Consider the following 26232-nt stretch of genomic DNA (forward strand, 5'->3'; position numbering starts at 1 on the left):
GGGCCGCTGAAGCAGAGTATGTGAACTTAACCACTATGCCACCAGGCCAGCCCTGTCTAACTTTAAAAATACATATATATAATCAGAATGGCTAAAATAAAAAATTGTGACAACACTAAATGCTGGTGAGGATACAGAGAAAGTGTATCTTCAGAGATTGCTACTGGGAATATAAAATAGTACAGCCACTCTAGAAAAGAGTGTGGCTGTTTTGTATATTATTAAATATGCACTTACCATATGACTCAGCAGTTGCACTCCTGGGCCTCTATCCTAGAGAAATGAAAACTTATGTTTACGCAAAAACCTGTACATGAATGTTTGTAATAGCTTTATTCATCATTGTCCGAAACTGGAAACAACCCAAATGTCTAAAGAGCTGAAAGGTTAAATACACTGTGGTATATCCATACCATGGAATACTATTCAGCAATAAAAAGGAAGGAACTATTGACGCACACAACCTGATGGATCTCCAGAGAATCTGCTGAGCAAAAAAGGTCAATCTCAAAGGTTATGTAGTCTGTGATTCCATTTACGTAACATTCTTGAAATGATAAAATTATAGAAATGGAAAACACATTAGTGATTCCTAGGGGTCAGGTAGATGGGGGGGGGGGTCACTGTGACCATGAAGGGGTAGCACCAGGGATGTGTGTGATGGGCCTGTTCTTGACTGTGGTGGTGGTCACATGGATTGTCCATGTGATAAAATTGCATAGAACTAAATACACGCACACAAATGAGTGTGTGTAAAATTGGTGAAATCTGAATAGGTTGATGGATTGTATCCATGTCAGTTTCCTGGTTGTGATATTGTCCTATAGTTCATGTTACCATTGGGGGAAAATGGGTGAAGGGTCTCTCCGTATTATTCTTTAAAATAAAATTTGTTGAGCTATAATTCACATCCCATAAGATTCACCCTTTGAACGTGTATAACTCAGTGGTTTTTACTATATTCACAGAGTTGTGCAACCATCACCACAATCTAATTTTAGCATATTTTCATCACCCCAAAAAGAAACTCTGTACGCATTAGGGGTCACTCCCCATTTCTCCCTCCTTCCAACCCCTGACAACTACTGTTTTACTTTCTGTCTCTATAGATTAGCCTATTCTAAATATTTCATATAAACAAAATCATAAAATATGTGGCCTTTGCATCTGGCTTCTTTTACTTAGCGTGTTTTCAAGGTTCGTCCATGTTGTAGCCTGTATCAGCACTTCATTTCTTTTTATGGTTGAATACATTTCATCGTATGGATATGCTTCCACATTTTGCTTACCCATTCATCATTTGATGGACATTTGGGTTGTTTCCACTTTTTGGCTATTACGAATAAGGCTGCTATGAACATTCATGTATGAGTTTTTGTGTGAACATATGTTTTCAATTCTTTTAGGTATATACCTAGGAGTCATATGGTGACTCAACTCTCCCCAGCCCCCGTCTCCTCTCCTTTGGCGCCCACAGCCCTGTGTGCACAGAGACTGCTATCAGAGCACTCAGAGGACATAGTCTGTCACCTGTGCACACACCAGGCTCCCTACTAGATGTGAACTCCTGGAGGGCAAGGTTGCCTCTTGGTCCCGTGCTTGGTCAACCATCACAAGACTCAGCAGGAAGCAGTCACTTAAGGAGTGTTTGTTAGACGAACGCGTGAGTGAACCTAAAGCCCCCAGTGACTCCCTAGACAGGAATCCCAGTGCAGTTGGAAGATGGGGAGCCTCACCTGCTGGCAAGTGCTGTCATGGAAGCTGCGTCATGGTAGAATTGACGCTCCTTTGGAGCAGGAGAAAGAGCGACAGTTGGAAAGGAAGAGGGAAAAGAGGAAATGCCTTGGAGCTACTACCTGGGGACTCAGAGCCTTGGAGTCTGCAGGAGAGTCTCCTTCGCTGCTGCCCAGGGACGAAGAAGGGAAGTAAAAAGTAAGGAGGAATCAGAGAACTCAGGCTGTCTGCTAAATGCAGCACCTGAATTCCAAATTCGGAAGCCCTTTATTTACTGAAAGGATGTTCAGGATCAGCGACCTCAAACACTTGGCACTTCTTTCCTCCTTGGGTAGAACGAGACTCCCCGGGAGCAAAGGTTGGATAATGGCCTCATTGTGTCCATGGGAACTTTCCCCTCTGGGAATCATGCCGCTTCCCAATTCTATGGGTATTTTGAGTGTGCTCCTCTTTGGAAAAGTTCAAGAACAATCCATATAAATGCAGTCTTTTCTAATTATAAATTTATATTTGGGCAAAGTTTCATCCATAAAAAGAGTAAAGTATAGGCCTCAAAGACAGAGGAGACTCCTTGGAAGAAAGTTTGAACCAAGAAAAAAGTTGAGTAAATTTCATTAGTTTCTTTTTGCTTGTGTTCATTTTTTAAATGTTTTAGAGTGAGCGTATCTTATGTTCGTAAAAATAAAATAAAAGCAATAGATTTACTGCAATGAAAAGAATTGCCGATCAGTGGACGAGGAGTAAAGGTTATAAGAAACGCCAGGGAGCTGAGGCCACCGTATTCAGATTGGGGGCTTATAGGCTAAGGGAATGTGTTTGTTTCCTGTGATGCACGCAATTGACCACAAACTTAGTGGCTTAAAACAACACCCGTTGATTATCTCACTCCACATGGGTCAGGAGTCTAGATGGGCATGGTGTAGACTTGACCCTCCGCAAGGCTGTCGTTGTGGCGTCGGCCAGGGCTCGGTTCCATCTGGAGGACTGACTGGCGATGGATCAGCTTCCAGGCTCACCTAGGCTGTTGGCAGAATTCAGTTCCTTGCCGCTGGGAGACCGAGGGCCCAGCTTTTTGCTGACTGTAGGCTGGAGGCTGTGTTAATCTCCAGGAGGCTGCTCACGGTTCCTTGTCCTGTGGGCCTCTCTGCAGACCCTCTTACAATATGGCAGCTTGCTTCTGCAAATCCAGCGAGGGGGAAAGAGAGCTAGCAAGCATGGAATCTCTTAGAGTATAACCTCATCACAGACTGACATCCCATCACCATTGCTGTTCCAGTGGTCAGAAGCCGTCACACTCAGGAAAGGGGATCATGCAAAGGTGTGAGTACCAGGAGGTGGGGATGATGGGGGCTACCTTAGAGTCTGTTTTCTAAGGGAGCTCAAATATTCTCGTGGGATCCACATCCCCTCATCACTCAGCATTCTAGCACATTCTGAAGGCTGTCCTAACACAAGCACCTGTGATTCTCCACTGATGGCTTTTCTTCTACAGACAGATGGACGTCCCGGGGAGGACGTGATGCTAGTAGCAGGCCTCAGCCAGTGACGGATGGGACTCGGAGCTCCCCAGCTCCCTTACTCCGTGGGTAAGGAAAACGCTGAGGCATGCTCTGTACTGTCTTCCAGAGTCTCCAGCGGGACTGAGCCCCAGTTGCAGTTGCCACAGCATAACTCGCTTAATAATGTTCCTTTTCTTGGCTTCGGTCCCTTCCCTGTCTCCCTTCCCCGGTCTTCCTGGGGAAACCAGTTGCACTCAAATCTTGCCTCAGGGTCTGATTCCGGGACAATTCAACCCAAGACAGTGGGAGTCCATAGTAAAGTGGGTGGTAAAGAAAAAAAGCAGTTGCAAGCTGGATTTAGGGTTCTACCTGGAGGCTGTCTTAGTCCGTTTGGGCTGCTCTAACAAAATATCAGACAGGGTGGCTTGTAAACAACAGAAATTGATTTCTCATAGTTCTGGAGGCTGGGAAGTCCAAGATCATGGAGCCCCAGTGGATCTGGTGTCTGGGGAAGGTCCTCTTTCTGTTGCAGGTTGTCAGCTTCTTGCTGAGTCCTCACATGGTGGAAGGGGTGAGCTAGCTCCCAGCCGCCTCTTTCATAAGGGCACTAATCCCCTTCCTGAGGGCTCCACCCTCATGACCTCATCACCTCCCAAAGGCCCCACCTCCTAGTACCATCAACTTGGGCATTAGGTTTTTAACGTATGAATTTGGGGGGACACAAAAATTCAGATCCTAGTACAGTCCAATTAAAAGGGACCTGAAATCAGCAAAGACTAGGAATTACAGAAAGAGCCTAGCAGGGTTGGGGGCAGAAAAGCAGACACCGAAAAACCAGACATAATACTCAACAATTAGTCAAGTATGACTAAGCTGGGACTGGTTACATCAACCAGCTATAGACAGATAATACCCTCAGATTCCTCACAGTGGACTAAAGCAGGTTTTTGCACCCTAAACTGCTGACCCTGAGTGTGACGATTTGGAACCATCACAGAGGAAGGGCACGGAAGAGGCAGCCAGGTTTCCACCCTCCGACAATTAGTAAAGTAGAAGAGGCCAGTAGTTTTGGGCTGCTTAGCATGTATTGCCACTTCCTTGTTAATGGTACCCCAATTTTTCTTGGATGTCTTAAAGATACCTCAAAATCAGTAAGTCCAAAACTAAATCTGTGATTTCCCTTTGCTCAGCTGGGGTTTCTTTCAGAATTCTATAGCTCAGGATGGCGCCTCCACCCGCCTGGTTGTGTGAGCTGAACACGCGGGCCTGGGTCTGGCTCCCTCTTCTCCCTTCCCCCACCAAGTCCTGCCATTTTGCCTCCTCAACTTCTGTTGAGCCCACCCATTTCCCTCCGTGCCCACCACTCCGACTGCCCTAGTCCAGTCCCCGCCATCTCGGGACTTCCAAAAGTCTCCCAACTGTGTCACTCGTTCAGGGGGCAATCCCTCGGGGTGGAAGGCCCCTCCTGCAGCCTCAGCTCCTTCCTCAGGGCCCCCACTCCAGCACCGCCGGCTCCAAGACTCGTCTACCATCACCGACCCATGGACTTGCCTTTTTAGTATTTAATCATAGCTGTAATGTGAAATATTTGTAAATATATTTTATTGTGAAAAAAAGGAAATATAGAGAAACGTAGAGACCATATCAAGCACGTGAGTAGTCATGATCCAGAATTAACGACGTCAACCAATGTTAACTCTCTGCCTTATTTATTTCAAATATTTTCCTTTCCTTTTAAAAGAAATCAAACATAAAACAGATACGGTTAAATCCATGTGGAACACCATTCGCTTCCCCCTCACTCCTGTTCACGTTTCCCCTTGTCAGGGGAGCTGCTATCAAGAATTTCATTGTTTCTTTCCTATTCCTGTTTTCATGCTTTTAATCTACAATGTATGTTTTTAAAAATCAATGGTTGTATTCCTATTCGTTTTTAAATTATGTAAATAATCTTGTAGCATCAAGTTATAATTTCCCACTTATTTGTGTTACAGTTTGCTTAATGTTTCTCTCTCCTGCTTGGTGGTACGCTCCATGAGAACCAAGCATGTTTTCCACTATTGAATCTATAACACCTGCCATAATGCTGGGCTTTTACTGGGCTCTCAATAGATGTTTGTTAATTGAGTGAATAAAAGCTACTTTTCTACTCTAGACACAGGTGGGACTTCTATTCCTACAGTGTCCAAAACCAAATGTTATTAATTTTTATTTAAACCACTTTGATTTCATTTAAGCCAAGAATATCTTGGTCTGTAGGCGATGGATTCAGGAAGGAACCACAGGGAGTTTTCATTCTGTCTCATTGTGGAGAAACAGAAATGAGAGCAATGAGCTCATCTTTCTTATTCTCTCACCGTCCCTCCAAATACCAGGGCAGAACCGGGGCCGATGAGGTGGAGCAGAGAATATCAAAGCAGAAGCACGTAATGCGTGGGCCCCTGTGGGCTCACCTGCGGGCATCGTCAACATCCAACCCCAGCCCTTAGAGATTTGAATAAAAACACAGTGGGCGAACAGGTGGGCTCAGGAACACGTGGCCTCATGTCCCGGGGCCCCCTTGGGCCTGGAGAGCTGGTGCTGGGCTCTGGTGCACTATATGGCTAACTGAACTTCAGATTAGTTGCTTCCAGATACAGAGGGAGGACACAAAAGGGAAGCAAACTCCTTTCCCAGTGGTAATGTCAGCCAATCTGTCCACCCCAGATTGAGAATTATACCTTGCCGTGACAACGGGTCCAAAGAACATTGTCAACTCAGCATCTTTGGCCGGGCATGAAGTTATTGAATATTAAGAGGCAAGGGACCTTATGACCTCGTGTCATCAACATACTTGTCACCTCTCCCTAGAACTGATCAGGCACAATGAGCTCCATCACAGTGAAACTGGCAACTTGTTAATACCGAGGTGGAGATGAATAACAGTGTTTGTTTATCTATAAAATATAGACCTTTTTTTTTTTTTTTTGGTGGAAAATGAGGAAGTGGAAGGATTGTGACCTTTGGAATCAGACAGACCTGGGTTCCTCTACTGGCACTGCCTCTTCCTGGCTGTGTGTTACATAAGCTTTAGTTTCCTCTTCTGTAACATGAGGAGAAAAATCCCAACTTGAGAAGTAGTAGAGAGGATTCAGTGAAGGCACTGAGCGCTGTATCTGGGACATGACTGGATCTCCTTTATCTCACTTTGGAGAGAGTAAATGTTCTGATTCTGGGTCACGCCTATGAAAGGCAGCATATGATATGAAGACCAAGTTCTGGCGACCACACCAGCCAACGTCGTCAACTGGCCTCCCCCGTCATCGAGTGGCTGGTGGAGGCCTGCCATGGTGAGAGTTGGCTTTGTTTTGATCCTATTGAGTAATTACAATGATGCTGCCATGTGTGGAGGTGGCCTCCTTTAGTCATTGACTGTACCACCTTGCCTCGGTGAGGCTCCAATCTTAGTCCCAGACGGTGTTACTCACGTTTGAAAGGCCAGCGGTTTTTATCTCCGGAGGAACATGAATGCCGTGGCCTCCAGGGGAATATGGGGCTCCGAAGATTCCAGCATAGCTGATTATACCTTGTCCTGGGTAAAAAAGCCTTAAGACACTGTTGTCAGACGTATAAGGGATTTGTTTCTCCATATTAGCTAGACTGGAAAATCAGAATCTCTTCTCCCTCTCCACTGCTGAAAGAGCAATTCTGTCCACTTGCCTATGGAGGCTGTTGTCATCCTTCGATTTGGCCTTTCATCTTAGGAATGTTCTCAATGGGTAGAACAGCTGGGTTCACTAATCTCCCCTCTTGCTCCACCGTCACCTGTGTGTAACTTCAGGCTGGATACACACCGCCAAAGGAAACATTCATTATTCAGGGAATGTGAGCTTGCAGGTCCCACGCCCACAGCGTGTATCATGCACTCACCGAAGAGGCGTGTTGCAGATGCTGAGAGATATCTTGTTTCAAACAATGTGAAGCAACAACAATCGGAGGAAGATGCCCAAATGACGCTTCTGTGGATTCCCCTCCTGGGAAAACACAAAGAAATTGTGGTAGACAGAGTTCAAGACGATAACGTCTCTGCCTAATCTATTCTTTTAGTCCTTTCAAGCTGGTTTCACAAAGTTTTAAACGCCACCCGGTTGTGGGTGGAGCATTATCTTCTGGGAACTACTCCCAGGTACCTGAAATACCATTCAAGAATGAGCAAGACTTTTCCCCAAGGCCAGTGGCTTCTCTGGGGCTGCAATTACACCTCAGCATGGGCTGATCACACACGGATTTTTGGTTTGACTAGTAAGCCTTAACAGGTTGTTGGTTAGTGATTAAAAAATACATGGAATCATAAAATATATGATATTTATCATTCCTTTTTTTTGTCATAACATTATTGCCCTGGAGCTAAGGTGGCAGGTATGAGAAATATTTTATATGTAGTCCATGTCTTGTGTTGTATGCTTATTCTCAGATTTGGGCTTTGGCACAGATGCTAAACACACAGATGCCAATTAGGAAACTAAAATCCAGTCATTACTCAGAGATTAAATATTTCAACACAGTGTCTCAAACTATAATTAAAGGCAGTGAGCTTCATTACTGGGAGAACAAAAACAGAGAGAGGCAGACAACTATTTCTGGAATCATTCTTATCTTCAATACGATCTACTCCGCTCGACATTTTACCAACTTGTTTACAGTGTTCCAACCTTGCAAATCAGTCTAAATAAAATGCCAAGAAGTGACACATTTGTGAAATGGCCTAGGGAGAAGCCAGAGGAAGCAGGCAGAAGAAGAGGCGATGAGAACAAGACAGAGGGATAGAACTCTCCTACTCCAAAAAAAAGGTTCAGAAAGAAAATGAACTAATTAAAATGCATAGTCTGTATCAAATTTTAAGGGGTGGTATAATTCAATTTTGACCCAAGTTTACTTTGTATTTTGCTGCAGCATGCAATTCAAATTATAGCTGTAAGAGCGTAAAGTACACACACAGTATGCGCCTGTCTTGAGCATATACTAATGAAATTTGTTACTTGATGACTATCAAGGTTTCTGTCATTTTATAAATGACAGGTCATATATAACAGAATATATGTATAAAAAAATCAGAAAAAATGACTTGTTGAGAGAATTAAACTTAAAGATTCCATTTCCCAGCACCGAAACATTTGGGCAGCTATCTTCCGATTTCATTTGTTTCTTTTTGTCCTGCTGTTTTGGCATCATTTAAGCACTTTCTTAATGGCTTTTTAAAAAAAAGTTAAATGAGTTAATATAGGTAAAGTGCTTAAAAGCACTATACAAATATGCACAATTATTATTATTTCTGACTCTAGACACTAACAGAACTAAGAATGTTTTGAAAGTACTGAGAATATTGTACTATAGTATTTTTAATATTCGTACAGCACAGGAATTTCCAAAGCAGAGTCAGGAAACACCAGACATTTCAGTAAGACTTCATGCTGACTCTACAGAGCGCGGGGCAGATAACGACGTATGGCAGGAAGCTGTACTTATACCAACCAAGACTCGTCCTAGTTAATTACATTTTCTGACAACTAGCATGATGTCACATCACCCAAAATGGAAACTCATCTCACAGGTAATATTGTCCAATCTACAGATAATAAGAAACTTCCCTCAAATATTTACAAACTTATCCATACCTAAAAGGAATATCCTTTTTTAGAGATATTTTACAAAGAAAAATGTCTCAAATGTTTTCCCTCTTAGTCAGTATCCCTCTAAATTTTATTGTTGTAGGTGGTATAACATAGAAAATAGCCAGGTACAATAGAATTAAATAGACTCTATTTCAACCATGAGAGAAATCAGATTATAGTCTGAGTATGAGAAGATACCAAGGGAATACTCTTCTTTCCGTTCGGTGTGATATTGACATTATAGTCATGCAAGAACATTATGTATATTTTTAGGAGAAGCATACTGAAATATGTATTGGGGCCGGCCCAGTGGTGCAGCAGTTAAGTTCACATGTTCCGCTTCGGTGACCTGGGGTTCACCGGTTTGGATCCCAGATGTGGACCTACACACTGCTTGGCAAGCCGTGCTGTGGCAAGCGTCCCACATAGAAAGTAGAGGAAGATGGACACAGATGTTAGCTAGGCTTCAAAAAACAACTCAGAAAAAGAAAGAGATAGTGCAGCAAAATCTTGCTAACTGTTAAATCTGCGTGACGCGTATTGGAAGGTTTGTGGTTCTATTCTCTTTACTTTTGTGTAAGTTTAACATTTTTACCTAATAAAAAGTTTCTTAAAAAGACTGATCCCAATAACCGGTTTAACTGTTTGTTTTTTGCGTATGCAGAGCATGAATCAAATGGAGAGAATTCTGCTATATTTGAGTCTATCTGCTTAATAGGATTGTTTCTCTAGCTCAGGAGTTCTCAAACTTGAGTCTGATAGAGTCACCTGGAAGGCTGGTTAAAACTTACATTGCTGGGGGGGCCGGCCCCGTGGCCGAGTGGTTAAGTTCACGCGCTCCGCAGCAGGCAGCCCAGTGTTTCGTCGGTTCGAATCCTGGGGGCAGACATGGCACCACTCATCAAGCCACGCTGAGGCGGCACCCCACATGCCACAACCAGAAGAACCCACAACTAAGAATATACAACTATGTACTGGGGGCTTTGGGGAGAAAAAGGAAAAAAAAAAAAAAAAAACTTACATTGCTGGGTCCCACCCTAGAGTTTCTGATTCAATAGATCTTCACAGGGAGCCAAGAGTTTGCATTTCGAACAAGCTCCCCTTTGATGCTGATGCTGGTGGTCCGTGGACCACACTTTGAGAACCACCACTCTAGCTAAATCATCTCTTTGAAACCATCCTGCTTCATTTTTTTCTGCAACTAATTCCATTCCTTTATTTCATGTCAAGCACGAGCTTTAACCATTCACATGGACCAGTTTCTGACCCTACTTAATTTATTCTAGAATATGTTGAGAGTCAAAATCTTAAGAATTTGGAATTAAGGCTTTTCACTGTTTGGTCTCAATCCACTTAGCTTTCCAATCCTGTCTTTCACTATTCCTCTGACTCCTGCAACATCAGGCTACTTGACTTCTAAACAAATCTGTCACATTCCTATCTCAGTACCTTTGCCCGTGCTATCATCCACTCCTGAAATGTACACACGCACTCACACACACACACACCATGCACTCACCCACCAAGGACCCAAGGTCCAGTCCAAAGCCCTCCTCCTCCATGAAGCTCTCCTGGGCTACCAGCGTACACGGTGATCTCTCCCACTGAAAACCTCTCACTTTACATTGTAATAATTTTTATACTATTATTCATTATATGCACACATCTTATCTCTTCTATAGACTTTAAAGTCCTAGGGGGCATGGGCTGTGGTTCACACAGAACTTCTTTGTGCATCCACAGACTTTGGCCCAGAACTATGCACTTAATAGGCAAGTTCCTTTTCCCTACAGATTGGTGGGGGAGGTTACTTTTTCTCTAAAGTAAATAATGGGCTGGAACTTGCAGTCTGTAGATGCAGAAGAAGTGTCAGTGAGGGCTAATAGAATCCTAATATCTATTTACCTCCACGTAGGGCTATGAGAATAATTAATGTGTACGCAGGTCTTTGAAATCTTCAGATGAAGTGGGCCTGAAGAGAGTCCAGAATGAGGATGATGATTCCTGGGACTCTTTCAAGCCTCGTACCGCGTTTCGTAGCACCCCTCAGGTTTTCTCAGACCGGGAACAGAGTCGAGGGCTATTCCTCTGGCGATGGCTAAGAGGTGACTTCCCAACACCTCCTGGGATTTTCAAGGCAAAGGAACTTTGAAATAAGGCTGGAGGTATTGAAAACCCTGTCATCACAGCCTCTTGGCTTCCTGAGCAAAACTGAAACGGAGATGTTTCTTTGCATCCTCCGGCGGGAGCGGTGGGACTCCAGAGCGGCCCTGTTTCCCTCCTGAAGGGGACTTGGCTAGTCTCCCTCACGGGCTCTCAGCTCCCTGGGTTAGAACCTCCGTGTTCAAGTGGTTGCAGCTCAAAGGCATTTTTTTGGTCCAAGTATACAGATTTTGGCCTGAGTTCTGCTCTTCGGGAAGCATTATTGATCTCTGTGATAGAATAGCTCAAGAGGTCTCTTGATTATCAGTTGAAAATCTGTGACTCAAGCTAGTGAGGGTTGCATCAACATCTAAACTCGGGTTTTCTCCAGCCTCCATTTTCCTTGATAACAACTTTCCTCTCTCTTTGCTCTTTGCTTTATTCCTGCGTCCGTGTTTTGGTTGACCTGGCTTGGTATCACTTTGGAAGTAATTCATTAACCATAAAAAATGTCTTCTCTGAATCCATAGCTATGACTGCCTATGTTAGAGGGAAAGAAAAAAGCCCTGATACTTTTACAGGCCCAGGCAGACACGGGTACAGTTATAATTAAGCAGCAAATCACGAGATGCTGTTAGAGCATGCCTCAGATGTGTTAGAAAAAGTCAAATGTTCTCACCTGCCAGCAGGAAAGAAAAAAAAAAATGAATAGCCCAGTCAAGCTTGACAAGACAGGCTTATACCTGGTGTGATCATAAAGCCACTCCTGGCTTGTATTTCCAGGAATGAAAAAGCCAACGTACAAAGAGCCGGGGTTATATTCCACACCAGATGCTAATTCCCTTCTGAGCAGCAAGATTGGGTCAAACCATTTCCTGGTTGGCAGAGGGCAACTTCGGTTAGACTAATGCACGTTAGCCCTCAGATTGCTATGACTGCTGTGCAAGGAAGCCTGCGATTGAATTAAAACAACAACGACAACAAAAATCGCACAAAAAGATTCCACTCCAGACCTGAAATTAGAAGGTGTAAGTTTTGAACCTGGACCTGTCATCATTGATCCAAATCTCAGGGGGCACGGTGGCTCCCTGCTCTGGCCTCGAAGGTGCATTGTTGGCATTTGTCCCTGTGCAGGGACGTCTATGTGGGCGGCCCTTGATTCCTGACTCAGACTTTAGGAAAACAAACCGACAAGCAGCGGAGGAGGCCCTGACTCTGGGCCTCTAATGCCCTCGAGCTCAGTTCAGGATACGCTTCCGTGAAAGGAGGAGGTTTCTCTCTTGGGCAAATGTAAATAAGCATCAATGATTGACCATTGACTTGCATAGGAAAACGCTTCCTGCGCTTTATTGCCTTTGGAATACAAATCCCACGGTCACTTGCCGACTGTGTGTCTTCGTCATAGGATCTGATTCTGGAAGAGACCTTAGAGGTCATATAGTTGAACTCCAGATGTCCTAATGTCTGTCTTCTTTCAGAATGCTTCAAGGTAGCGGGATCAAAGGATTTGTCACAACTATAGTGCTGTGGTCTGGAATGCGTTCTCCGAGTGCGGCCCCCCACCATCTGACGGCCGCAGCATCACCTGGGAACTTGTCGTAAATGCCAGTTCTCAGGCCTCACCCCAGACCTGCAGAATCAGGAACTCTGGGGATGGAGCCCACAGTCTGTTTTAACCGCTCGTCCGGATGGCGCTAAGTTTGAGGACCACTGTTCTATTGGAAAAGCATACATTTACAGAGGGAGGAAGCTGGGTGGGGAGGGAAGCTTGAGTGTACTTAATATTCACATAAATAGCCATTTTTGTCCTTCCTTCGCAACTCAATTTCTTCACGTGAAAATGAGAAATTACCTTATTTTGCCCACTCCACTAAAAGAGTGCTGACGGGGGCCTAGAAGAATATTCTCTGTCTACCTGTCTCTCATCTCATGACGGAGCTGAGAGTCTGCTGGGAGAACGGCCCTCCCGCCAGTGCCAGGCTCTCAGCCCAGGAGGCTGCCAGGCAGGGGCTCCCCTGTGCAGTCCGAAGCAGCCTGGCCGAGCCGCAGTCAGCCAGATGGCAGCTGGGTCGCTGCCCGACGACAGGGAAGGAATCTGCTGGTGTGCTCAGGAGTCCCGCCTGCCAGCCTGGGAGACACCTGGTCGGGCAGTCCACTCAGGGTCAGAATTGCTGAGGGCCTGGGGCCTTGCAAAGCAAGGACAAGCGTCCTGAATCACCTTCCCTGGGCTGTTATCAGAATACATGGTGAGGCAGGGTGTGCCCGATGGGCTAGGAGCCCTTTCAGAGCAGGGCATAATATGAAGACTATTCACAGCGATGTGTGTTTATTGATTACGTGTGAATGACATTTTCCTATTTATCTTTCTGCCTTCTGCAAATTCAACTGGGATTTCTTGAGGAAACAGCCATTACCTGGACTCTGTAACCCTGCCGCTGGATGCCTAGTGAAGTCATTTGACACGGACAGTGTGTGGAGGCAAGGTAACTGTTTATTGAAACCCTTGGGGAGGCAGTATCGCCTGATGGTTAGGGGTGGGAATCTGACTGCCCGGCTTCTGCATTAATTTGCTGTTTGAACTTGGGAAAATTATTTACCCTTTTTGTGCCCCAGCGTTTCTACAGAAAAAAAAAATCAATAATAATAATATTCACTTAGCAAGGCTTAAAAGAGATAATCCACCTAAGTGCCTGGTATGTAGTGAGCACTGAATACAACTCAGTCCCCAAACCCATCCTGACCCTTCGTGCATCTGCATCTCCCCTTCTGCCATCTGCTCTTTGGAACCTGCCCTGTGCCCAGCACCCCCAGTCACAGACACCGCCTGTGCCTCCTCATTCCCCAGAGTCCACCTCCTATGCCACCCCTCCCTAGAGAACCTCTCCATCCGCCGGCCCCTCGGCCACGCAGCAGCACTGTTTTTATATTTTATTCATCACATTTCCCTCTCAGGTTTCATAATGTACAAAGGACCTCAGATTACTTATTTTTCGTTTTCATTTCTGTATCCCTCTGAAGAGCCTCCTGAGAGGCCTCCTAGACTGAGCATGTCGATGTTAGGATGTTTTCCTGCCACAAGGACCCAAAAACCCAATTCAGGTTGACTTCTGGAGTAAAAGGACTTATTGCTCATGAAACTGAAAATTCCTGAGGAAGTTCAGGCTTCATGTGTGGTTCGATCAGGGTGCAGGCTCTGTTTCCTGGGATTCCCTCAGCTCTGGTTTCTGAGCTGTCATTGCTGTTCTCCGTATAGGCAGTAGCAACAAGTTGGGCTACACACCCAGTCCAAATCCAGGGGGAGAATGCATTTCTCCAACCAGCAAACGGAAGTCTTTAACTTTACTCTGATCAGGCCAGTTCACATCAAGTATTTATCCCTCTATGCATAAGGGATAACTGAGGCAAGGGGATGGGATTACCCCAATCAGTTGGAGCCTGCCCTGGAAGGAGGGAGTGTGCACCTCTCCCTGAACTGCCAGCTGCTCCACAGTGGGAACGCAGAAGACAAATCTGGGGATGTTGGAGGAGGAAGTGGTAGAGAAAGGATGCGGGGCAGTAAACCCTTTATTGCCTATCACAGTACTCAAACTATGCAGATTAAATAAAAGAACACGTGAATAAACAGCCGTATCATTTGTTTTCATCCCACCGGTCTGCTAGTCTTTATATCTTTGCCAGGCAGTTTCTGAGCAGCTTTCTGGATTGCACTGAACTGCTGCAACAAAACCACCGGCCTCAGGGCACTTAGAACTCAGTGTGCCTTCTCAAGGCCCATTTCTATATCTTTTCTTTTATTTCATCTTTTTAGCCTCAGAATTGGATTAAACACATCCTCATTCTTCAACCACGTTTCTCTTTTATTTATTCAGTTATTTTAAATCTGTAACAAGCTCCCAGACACTCACCCCCAGTAGACACTCAGCTGCCTTCCCCCGCCTAAGGGAACCCGTCGCCCTGAACCCTGCGTTCTCATCCACTTGCTTTTCTTTTTATATCATTTTATTTCATCTCTATGTATTCTTAAAAAGTATGTTTTTATTCCAGTCACTTTTAACTATATGAAGAGGGTCTCATGATGTCTGCAATCTTTTGAAATTTACTTTTTTCACTTAATATATTGCTAAGGCTCAGCCATAGTGTCACCCGTAGCTGTATTTCATTTGTCGTCACTGCTGACTCACATCCAGGTGAGAGTAAAACACAGCTTCTCCATCTACTCTCCTTCTGATGGGCATTTGGGTTGTTTTGGGGTGTTTGTTACTGTGAACAGGAGGTAGGATGCTTATAAAAGATCAGCAAGGAGCTTCCTGATCTCTACCCCCTAGACGATAAAACTGCTGAGAAGCTACAGTAATTAAAGCAGTGCGGCACTGCTGCGGGGACAGACAGATGACCAAGGGAATAGAGTGGGATGGTAGGAAAGTTTGCCGTACGTCAGAGGCGGCAGTTAAGACTAGTGGGGAAAGGAGAGACTAGTCCATAAGCGGAGCTGGATAAAATTATTATCCGTGTGAAAAAGGAGGAAGTTGAATCTCCACCTCAGACTCTAAGTAGAAGTCAATGCCAAGTGGATTAAGATCTTAACCATCAAAACCAGAACGTAAAAACTCTAATTAGAAAATACAGGTGAATCTTTTAGACTTTCAAGTTGGAAAAGACTTCTTAAATAAGACACGAAAGCGTTTAACTAAAAAGGGAAAACTGATAAATTGGACTATATTGAAAGTAAGAACACTTGTTTGCCTATAGATTTTATGCAAACAATCACCAGGACTACAGATTACTCTGCTGCTTTTTACTCTACCCCCATAATAAACCTTTTATAATTCGTGATTAGATTTGAGTATAAATCAAATCTCAGCTGGCTCCGTAGCCTTAAAGAGAACCATTGTTTCCTGCAAATTGTAATGGTCTCATTGGAGCCACATGGCCCTGTTCCCTCGGCCTGGTTCACCTTAGCCAGGTGTTCCTCTGGCTTCCTGATTGCCCCCTCGCTCCTACTTGCACTGTGAACATCAGAGCCTTTACAGACGGGAAACAGTGACGGGAAACAAAGGATAAAGTCTGCTGTAGTAAAACGAACGGGACATTATGCCCTCCCCCAAATCCAAATTTTAAGCTACAAAAAATTGTTTCCAATGAAGCTAATGAAAACTAATAAACATTCCTTCCTCAAATACTTACTGAGCACCGACTGTCCAGCAGACATGGTGCTAGAAGCTAGAAATATGAAAATAAATGAAACGGAGTCCCTGTCCTTAAGGAGCCTACAGTCTGTCACAGGAAGACACGGAGATGGTGGGGCAATGAGAGTTGCTGGTGCTGTGTTAGAATTGTCCCGGGGTCCTGTAGGGAGCAAAGAAAGGGATGGTCCACCGCACCAGGGAGGGCACGGGACATTGAAGAAAGGTGGGCATAGGAGAAGCTTGAAAGACCAATTTGAACAAAGACATGAAGGTGTGAATAATGAAGTCAATACGGAGAAATGTAAGCAGCCAGCATGGTTGAAGCATAGAGTCCAGTGGGGGAGACTAGAGCAGATTAAGTTGCAGCATCAGGCAACGGCCAGTTTGGGCGTTTGAACTTTTGCCTAGAAGCTACGAGGTGCCATTGAAGAGTTCTGGGCAGGAGGTGACATCATTAAATTTGGTTTCGGGGAGATCACTCTGGCAGCAGGGTGGGATGTGGGTGGAGGGGTTTGAGGATGCTGGCAGGGGGCTCACTCAGGCCAGAGACCATGATGGCTGAAACGAGGCCTTAGCAGTGGTGGGGGAAGGGCTGGGAGAGAGGCATTTTTGGGGCCCAAATGAAGTGAAGGATTTGGCCATTGATTAGATTTGGGAGAATGACAAAGCACAGGGATGTGCAATGACTCTCAGTTTTACAGACTGAGGCCCGGGTAGCTAGATGGTAGTACCGGTCACTGAGTTAGGAAATATGAAAGATAAAGCAAGTTGAGGGGAAACACGATTGACCTTGAGATACACAGGGACATCCCAACAGGAGAGAGATGAGGAAGACGCCCATCATGGTGTGCCGAGGAGCCACGGTGAGGGCGGGGCGGGGCAGCACAGAGAACCCTCTGAAGAACCTGGCCAGGAGGGAGGGGACCGAGAGTGGGAGTGTCAGAGGGCACAGCGTGGAGGAGGATTTTGAAGTTTAAGACGTGAAACATAAACATATATCCAGGCTTTGAGAAAGAAGCCAGTAGAATTGGAATGGTTGGAAATCTCTGATGGAGGAATCCCATATCTCTTTCTTACATCCCGTGGGGGTTGAAATTTCAAAGAAAAGGGAATGGTATTTCCAAGAAGCCACTCTTAGCCTAAAATGAGTCCTGGACAGTGTCAAAATGATAACGTAGACCCTCTTGCGTCCTGGACAGCAAACAACAATTCTGATGCACAAACAAGGTAGATATCCAACATCACAATAGTCACACAAAGGAGAGTAATGACAGGCTCAGACCTATCCACGAATATCATAACAGCATCCAGCCCTTTTCACTGGGCTTTTCTATTTACACAGATCAATGATGCAAACACACAAGCATTTTCCAGATTCATGCAGATAACCAGAGACTATCATTATGAATTCATAACACAGACATGGACAGGCTGCATGTGAAACCCAGATATATAAAGGGGAAGGTGAAGAAAAGGAATCTGGCAAGAAGTATGTTGTCGCTAAAGACACAACGGGAATGAGTTCTTGCTGCTTGGTACTCCACAGTGAGCTTCAGGTTTTCTGGCAGGAATAAGACACCCAGGATTCACCAAATGTCTTCTTGTTTCTTCCTCCGTGATCTTCGCTCTTCCAGACTGAGATTTCTCTATGAGGACCCCAGGTCACTATGAGTAGACAGGGAACCATCTATCCATTCTGCTTCCTCAGTGTCTCCTGCCCCATCTCTTCTTTTTGCTGCCACTGTGTACAGGCCTTCATTCCCTCTGGACCTTGACAGTAGCCTAATTGTAGACAGGACTGAAGAGTAGGTCTTTATACTGTAGATTCAGTCAGATCCGAGTGGAAATCTTGGCTCTGACACCTAACTGCTGTGTGACCTAGGTGAAACCACTTAACCTTTCTGAGTCTGTTTCCATACTTGCAATATAGGGATAGCTACTCAGTCAAGGGAGGCTATTGTTGTTGTTTGTGCCTCCAATCTCTCTCCAGGGTTATTTTTTAAAGTACAGATCTGATCCTGTCTCTTCTCTGTTCAAAACCTGCTGTGCTCTCTCCTTCCTTACAGATTGAGGTCTGGACTTCTCAGCCTGGTGTTAAAAGCCCTATTTACCTCTCCAGCCATTATCTTCTACAGCTTCCACCCTTTCCCTTGGCTATGCAGGCTCTTACATCAGACTTCTGGCCATTCTCTGAACCCTCTGCTCCCCTCCTCTGGGCCTTTCTATAAAGTGCGTGTGTGTGTGCGCACGTGCGCACTCCATCAGCCTATCAACGCATACCCATTCAAAACCCCAAATATTTGCCTATCTCTCTCTCTCCCCTACGTGCCTATAGGGTGTAGTGTGTGTGTGTGCGTGCCAATGACAGCGTTTGTTGGTTTGAGATGATTTAAGAATGATTTTTTATTTATTATGGTTTTAGAGCATCTGGAGAGCCGCCCCTTCCCTTTCTTGTCTTGGTATCTCTCTGTCCAGTCGCCTGTCTCTCATCTCTCTTTTTCTGCACTTAGGAGGTAAGAAATGAATGGTTGTTAAGTTGAATCGAACAACCCACTCCCACTGCAGGTCTCTAAATCTCCAGCTGAGCTACGATGACACAGAAGCTCATCCCGACACAGTAGATTCTTTTGTGTTTATCGACTCTGCACATGAGTGTGAAGACGACAAGTAATGTCACTGTGTTCGGTTATTACCTTCTCCTCCAAGAGGCAGCAAGAAGGAAGACTTAGCTCACCAGCCCGGGTCCAAACAACAAGAAAAAATATTTCAGGTAAAGTGGATTTTGATGGCCTGTGGAGAAAAATGTGTTCGTTTTTACAAATTAAAATGAACTGAGCTCCATAACACCCTGAGGAATTGGAGGCAGTGCCTTTGTGGTCAGCATCTCTGGTTTGTATTTAGAAACCCCATAGGTTAATATCCAAATTATATAAAGAACTCCTACAACTCAACAGCAAAAGACCCTGAATAATCCAATTAAAAATGGGCAAAGGACCTGAACAGACATTTTTCCAAAGAAAATATATGCATGGCCAACAGGTACCTGAAAAGGTGTTCAACATCACTAGTCATCAGGGAAATGCAGATCAAAACCGCAATGAGATATCAGCTCACACCTGTTAGGATGGCTATTATAAAAAAACGAGGGATAGCAAGTATTGGCGAGGATGTGGAGGAAAGGGAACCCTTGTGCACAGTTGGTGGGAATATAAATTGGTGCAACCACTATGGAAAACAGTATGGAAGGTCCTCAAAAAATTAAAAATAGAACTATCATACGGTCGAGCAATTCCCCTTCTGAGAATATATCCAGAGGAAACGAAAACACTCTGTTGAAGAGATATCTGCACCTCTATGTTCACTGCAGCATTATTCACAATGGCCAGGACATGGAAGCAACCTAAGTGCCCATTGATGGATGAATGGATAAAGAAGTTGTGGTATGTATACACAATGGAATATTATTCAGCCATAAAAAGAAAGAAATCCTACCATTTGCAACCATATGGATAGACCTCACAGGCATTGTGCTAAGCGAAGTAGGTCAGCAGAGGAAGACAAATACCGTATGATCTCGCCAATATGTGGAATCTGAAAAAAAAAAAAACTCACAGAAAAAGAGATCAGATTTGTGGTTATCAGAGGCAGGGTGTGGGGAAGGAAGGTGGTCAAATATGCGAACTTCCAGTTAGAAGATAAATAAGTACTTGGGGTGTAATGTACAACATAATGACTACAGTTAACACTGCTGTGTGGTGTTAATGAAAGCCGTTACGAGAGTAAATCCTAAGAGTTCTCTTCACAAGGGAAAAAAGCATTTTTTTTCTTTTTTTTTGTATCTATGAGATGACGGATGTTAACTAAACTGATTGTGGTAATCATTTCACAATATATGTGAGTCAATTCATTATGCTGTACACCTTAAATTCTACAGTGCTTTATGTCAATAATATCTCAATAAAACTGGAAGAAAAAAAGAGACCCCACAGTTAACCAGACTTCGACCTCAGCCTTTTGTGAATACTGCTCCTAGTGTGTGCATATAGGGGTAACTTGAAAAGGAGTTCCATAGTCAAATAAGTTTGTGAAATATTGGATTAAACAAAGATAACAGAATGTCTCAGGGCTTTTATCATGTTAATGAACTTTGTGAATCTCTACGAGGGAGCATATAGTATGGGAGTGTTCCCTAATTTATTTGAAAATGGAATTCTTTTTTTTTTTTCCAGGAGAAGATTTGCCCTAAGCTAACATCTATTGCCAATCTTCCTCCTTTCTGTTCCTTTTTTCCCTCCCAAAGCCCCAGTACATAGTTGTAAATTCTACTAGTTCTTTTTTTTCCCAAAGATTTTATTTTTTCCTTTTTCTCCCCAAAGCCCCTGGGTACATAGTTGTATATTCTTCGTTGTGGGTCCTTCTAGTTGTGGCATGTGGGATGCTGCCTCAGCGTGGTTTGATGAGCAGCGCCATGTCCTCGCCCAGGATTCGAACCAATGAAACACTGGGCCACCTGCAGCAGAGCGCGTGAACTTAACCGCTCAGCCACGGGGCCAGCCCCTCTACTAGTTCTTGTATGTGAGCCACCACCACGGCATGGCTACTGACAGACAAGTGGTGTGGTTCTGCGCTTGGGAACTGAACCTGGGCTCCCGAAGTGGTGTGCACCAAACTTTAACTGCTAGCCCATCAGGATTGGCTCTGAATATGGAATTCTTTTATAATAGTGCATTGTGGTGACCTAGGGTTTCATGGAACACACTTTGGGAAACACTGCTTTAATTTAATATGAATATCATTTGGAGACTGTGTATGAAGTTTTTGCATCTCCTAGTAGCAGCACGTAATGCACGTTACTCCTGTCTTTACACCAATGTCCAGAGGATTGCAACAGACATTACAGGGTAAATATGCATTTCACATCCTTTATGAACCCTTTCTATAGCCCAGATACATGGATTGTAGACGTCTAGTAAATATTCAGAGGAAAGCCCTCTACTAATTTATGGAAAATGAGAGAATTTTTGTGTCATTTTCATCCTTATTTTCTTATCCAGGGCGGCACAGATTGCCTGTCTTTCAAGGCTCTGGGTAATTAAAAGAGAAGTTATGTGTCGAAAACAATGTCATGTCACAGTAACGAGGAGGAAATTGTTTACTTGGACACAAGCAGTCCGTCCGACCCTCCATTTGAAACACCTTGAAGAACAAAAGTTATTTGTGGGGAGCGCCTAAACAGCTAAGACTTTCACTATCTGGAACTTTCGGGAAGCATGCTGTTCTGGATAGTTCAGTTTTCTTAATTGTTAGGGTTTAACCCACATATTTATGAATGTTCAGAAATCTGCCCTTTTTGGTGGACTTTTCCTAAAGTGCATCCTCCTGCCTTGTCATCGTCACCAGGGCACACTGAACATCCCTGAGCCCTTCCTTCAGGAGTCAGGACAATGCTCTCCCTCCACTGTGGTGCAGGAATGTGTTTAGGGTCTATGGTGTTGTGTCACATTGTTTGACCCCATACAAAATCTTCCCCAACAGCAGTGTTAGTTTTGTTTTGTCTTTTTACATGACTCTGGCGGCAACTGTTACTTCACATTCTTGTCCCCACTCCAGCCTCTTGCAGCCCTCGTTCTGCTTTTCATTCTTCGTGTCTTTCCACTTCGTAGACTTTACTTCACTTCAATTTACTAATTTTCTGTAGGCTGTTAAGCAGGCCACCACACTTGCTAGAATCCTTTTTAAAATAAGATGAATCTAGGGCCAGCCCCGGTGGCCTAGTGGTTAATTTGGGTGTGCTCCGCTTCCGCAGCCCAGGTTTGGTTCCCGGATGTGGACCTACACCATTCAGTCAATGGCCATGCTGTGGTGGCAGCGCATATACAAAGAGAGGAAGATTGGCAGTAGATGTTAGCTCAGGGCAAATACTCTTCAGCAAAAAAAAAAAAAAAAAAAAAAGGAGAAGAAGAGTCTAAGGGTTCTATGAGAAAAATGCACAGACTTTAGCTGTGTAGAGCCCTTTGGGTTATTTCTATTTTTCATTTTTTAAAACCACGTTTTAGGTAGATGAGTTAGCCAGACAGCTGACTTATTAAAATAAATTTAGTTAATTTATTTAAACTAGCATCCTAATTCAGTTGTCTAACGACTCCTGACATTTTAATTGATAAGGTACAACACTTTTCAAAAGGTTCAAAAAACCTCAGAGAATTTCACAATTACGAACTTTGACCACACCCTGTGGTCAAAGATGACTTCTGACAATTGTAGCGTAGCCGTCACACATGCAGAAGCAGATGTGTCTCGCAGTCACATGAGTTTCCTGGGTTCACACAGCAAAAACTCTGGCGAGTAAGAAGCATCTGAGTTTTAATAAGTCTATTCACCAAATAATGTTTCCCCTTCAGTTGCCAAAGTAAAATTAAGTAAAATGGTGAAGGTTATTTCTTTATCAAAGATAAGCCCAGTTAGTGGATGTGATGGTTCATTTGATGTGTCAACTTGACTGGGCCACGGGGACCTGGGTATTTGGTTAAACATTATTCTGGGTGTGTCTGGGAGGGTGTTTCTGGATGAGATTGACATCTGAATCGGTAGACTGAGTAAAGCAGACTGCCCCCCATAATGTGGGTGGGCCTCCTCCAGTCTACTGAAGACCTGAATAGAACAAAAAGGCTGACCCCCCTTCCAGCAAGGCGAATTTCTGGGTCTTGAGCCTACTGGCCTTCAAGCTAGAACCACAAAATCAGCCATCTTCGGTTTTCAGTCTTCAGCTTGCTGACTCACCCTGCAGATCTTGACACTTGTCCACCTCCATAGTTGCATGAGGTGTGAGCCAACTCTTTCTAAGTCAATCTCTCTATCTATGTCTTTATCTACATCTATTGGCTCTATTTCTCTGGAGGGACCCTGCCTAATACAGTGGACATACTCTAATGCCAACTAATGAAAGAAAAAATCCCCCCAAAGACCTACCACTTCTCCAGCAGGAAAATCCCCTTTGAAAGTCTTGGCTATGCAGAATTCATAAAAATTTATTACAGATTTTTATTGACTGGAGAGAAATTAAATTTCAGTGCTGAAAAAATTCCAGTGCTGAGATACTACATTTCTGGAAAATGGGTGCTATGCCAGTTTTGCTTTATAATGCAGTGAACAGCAGGACAGGAACTAAAATTGTTCAATGTATCAACATTATCTGATAGCGATGTAAGAATGATTATAACCAAGAAGCCTTTGGAAACTAGCGTTATCGTGATACTGCAAACAAGGTAATATTTAGGGCAATCAGGGATGATAGATTTATTGATGTCAGCCCACCCTGAATGAAGAGCCTTTCTTCTTGCTGATACTACAAAGAGGTGGGCTTCCGACTGTGGGTCCCCACTGACTGTGGGTTCTGCTTTTGATCTCTGCTCTGCCCCTTGTCTTCTGCCCTTTCATGTTCCTTCCTGGCAGCAGGGCTAAATACAAACCTCTTCTACCTCTCAGTTCCACCTCGCCCTTGACGTGTCCTGTTTTCTTCTGTTCAATAAAGGAAGGAGGGTGGAGCCTTTCCTGGCAGCCAAACATCTTGGGTTCTTGCTTTAGGTTCCACCTCCCACACCATCCACCACCCAGGGCGGACTACAGAGCACTTACCCAGAAGCTGTTTTTCCATCCCAGGAGCTGACCTCATCGTTCCTGGGGTTGGTGCCATCTATAAGCCAACACTTGCCAATTTGGGAGTTTATAGCAGTTTTGTGGCATGGGAGGAGTCAGCCTGGACTGTTGTCTTTTGTCATAAAGACGGCACTAACAGCCTCCTTTCGTCTCCTCTGAGCATGGACATGGCTGAAAACACAGAAGCACCACTTGCATGTCACACATGGATACAGTCCACGAATTCACTAGTTTCGGGAGCCTTGCTGTCTATTTATGAAAATTGCCAGAGCGTACAGCTCTGCTTCCTGTTCTTGCAGACCAGCATGACATTTTGGCTCAATGGAGCCCCTGTCATGGGTTGCCACACAAACATTGTCTAGTGCTGTCATTTCCTGGCAGTGAACAATTATTCCACATCGCCTCAGGATGCTCTTACAGTGTCCTTCTCGAGGTGGCTGAACTAGTCCTCAAAAAGCAAATGTATAGCTAGAGTCACTCTTCAGGAGAAGAGGGCAGGAACAAAGCGAGAACACCAAATATGGTCCTAGGAGCACGGCTGCACTATTTTGATAGTAGAGGAACTGGTCCCCACCCACTCACCACTTAGTTGTCACAACCCGACATGTGTCTTCCTGTCCCTTCCTTACCTAACACCATGAGGTGGGGAAGGTGGCAGTAGTGTCTCTATTTTTCCATAACCATTGACCAGCCTGACTACATAACATCATCTACTGGACACCACCACATACTCTCAGCCACCCACCTAATCATCATCTGTATTTCTAGATTTTTCCATTGATGTGCACTGCGTTCTTGGCCATGGCCCTAACTTTAGATATCTCAATTTCCTCATTATTTAAATAAATTTAATAATGATCAATCCACTTGACTTCTGCATCCTTAGGAGAGAAAGTGTTATATTAGTGCAAAATACTTTTTTTCAGATGTATATTGGGAATAATTAGATTTACTACGTTAGTAATTCATCAAGTATCCAACTAATATTTATTTAATGTCTACTTTGTTTTTGTCATGGTGCTACGTGATCATTGTGAGGGTTTAACAACAGATTAGATATTGCTCAGGAAATTTGTGTCTTGGAAAAGTTAATAACAATAGTTCTTTTTTTTTTTTAAATTTTTCCTTTTTCTCCCAAAGCCCCCCCATACATAGTTGTATATTTTAGTTGTAGGTCCTTCTAGCTGTGGCATGTGGGACGCTGCCTCAGCATAGCTTGATGAGTGGCGCCATGTCTGCGCCCAGGATCCAAACCAGTGAAACCCTGGGCCACCGAAGCAGAGCACGCGACCCTAACCACTTGGCCACACGGCCGGCCCCGCTATTTCATATTTTAAATGACAAATGCCTAGTCAATACTTGGGATTTTTTAAATAATAGGGGTTTAAATGCAACAAAGGAGTAAAAAGTGAACAATTTCATTCAGAATTCGGGTTTTGGAAGGACTAGATATAATGGAGTAATAAATGTGGACTTTATCAGAAAGGACTAACCCACACCCTATGCAAATCATTGCCCTGAAGCAACATGTTATGTAAACCTAAACTGCTCCTTTATCTGCTTACTCGTAGGAGAGGAAGATCCCAGACCTTGGAAATAGCCATTTTTGATCCCCAGAAAGAAGAAATCCTGAATTAACAAAGAAGAGGCTTAGGGCTCAGGTCTCTGAAGTCACTTGCTCAGGGACCCTGGCGATGGAGACCTGGGAGGGAGATTATAGAAAGACTCAAGGTTTCCGGAGTTTGGACTGCTTATGTAAACTTGGTGAGACAGCTACTGACCCCAAGGTCACCGTGACACCCCCTTTCGCAAAACACTGCTCTCTAGGTACAACATCTTTACTATTTTGGGTAATTTTTCTTTATCTACCGGAATCTCCATGGAGGCCCTTTCTCTCTCATTTCTCTCCTGTGTAAGTGAAATAAAGAGTTAGAATCTATAACTTCACAGGCCTTGAAATTCTATTTTTGTTCATACTGCCACAGTGAAATGATTTCTGAATTTTCTGTTGCTTTCCCTTCAGCCATGAGTTTCATTTGCCAAGTATCTGAACAGCAGAGGATTCGATTCTGTGCGCCGATACATTTGTGTTTAGTAGGCACAGATCTCTCTCGATAACCATCCTTTCTTCACACTAGTGGCTTTTAAACCGTTCAGGATTTTAGAAATACCATAATCTCAGCATATTAAATATTAAGGGACTCCTTCAGATTCCCAGAGCCTTAAAGGGATGCTATTCAAATCGGTAAGAGCGCGTTTCCATGGTGCAGAATCGAAGTTACGCAGGGCTTCTTCAAGCAGCAGGACTATAAGCGTCACTCCCGCCGCTGCCTTTCACAAGGGCCCACTTGTTGGGAAATATTT

At 44.1% G+C, this 26232-nt stretch overlaps 1 long non-coding RNA gene across 1 annotated transcript; it reads right to left on the minus strand.

Annotated features, from left to right (window-relative positions):
• Positions 1 to 18597: 18597 nt before the first annotated feature.
• On the minus strand, positions 18598 to 24094 carry LOC138921608 (uncharacterized). The gene is made up of 3 exons (XR_011434310.1): positions 23848 to 24094; positions 19705 to 19803; positions 18598 to 19002 (listed from the first exon to the last, which is right to left on the minus strand). It is a non-coding gene; the product is annotated as an uncharacterized lncRNA (long non-coding RNA).
• Between the last annotated feature and the right edge of the window lie 2138 nt (positions 24095 to 26232).

This window comes from Equus caballus, chromosome 30 (genome assembly GCF_041296265.1).
Source record: "Equus caballus isolate H_3958 breed thoroughbred chromosome 30, TB-T2T, whole genome shotgun sequence".
Taxonomy (NCBI): Eukaryota; Metazoa; Chordata; class Mammalia; order Perissodactyla; family Equidae; genus Equus; species Equus caballus.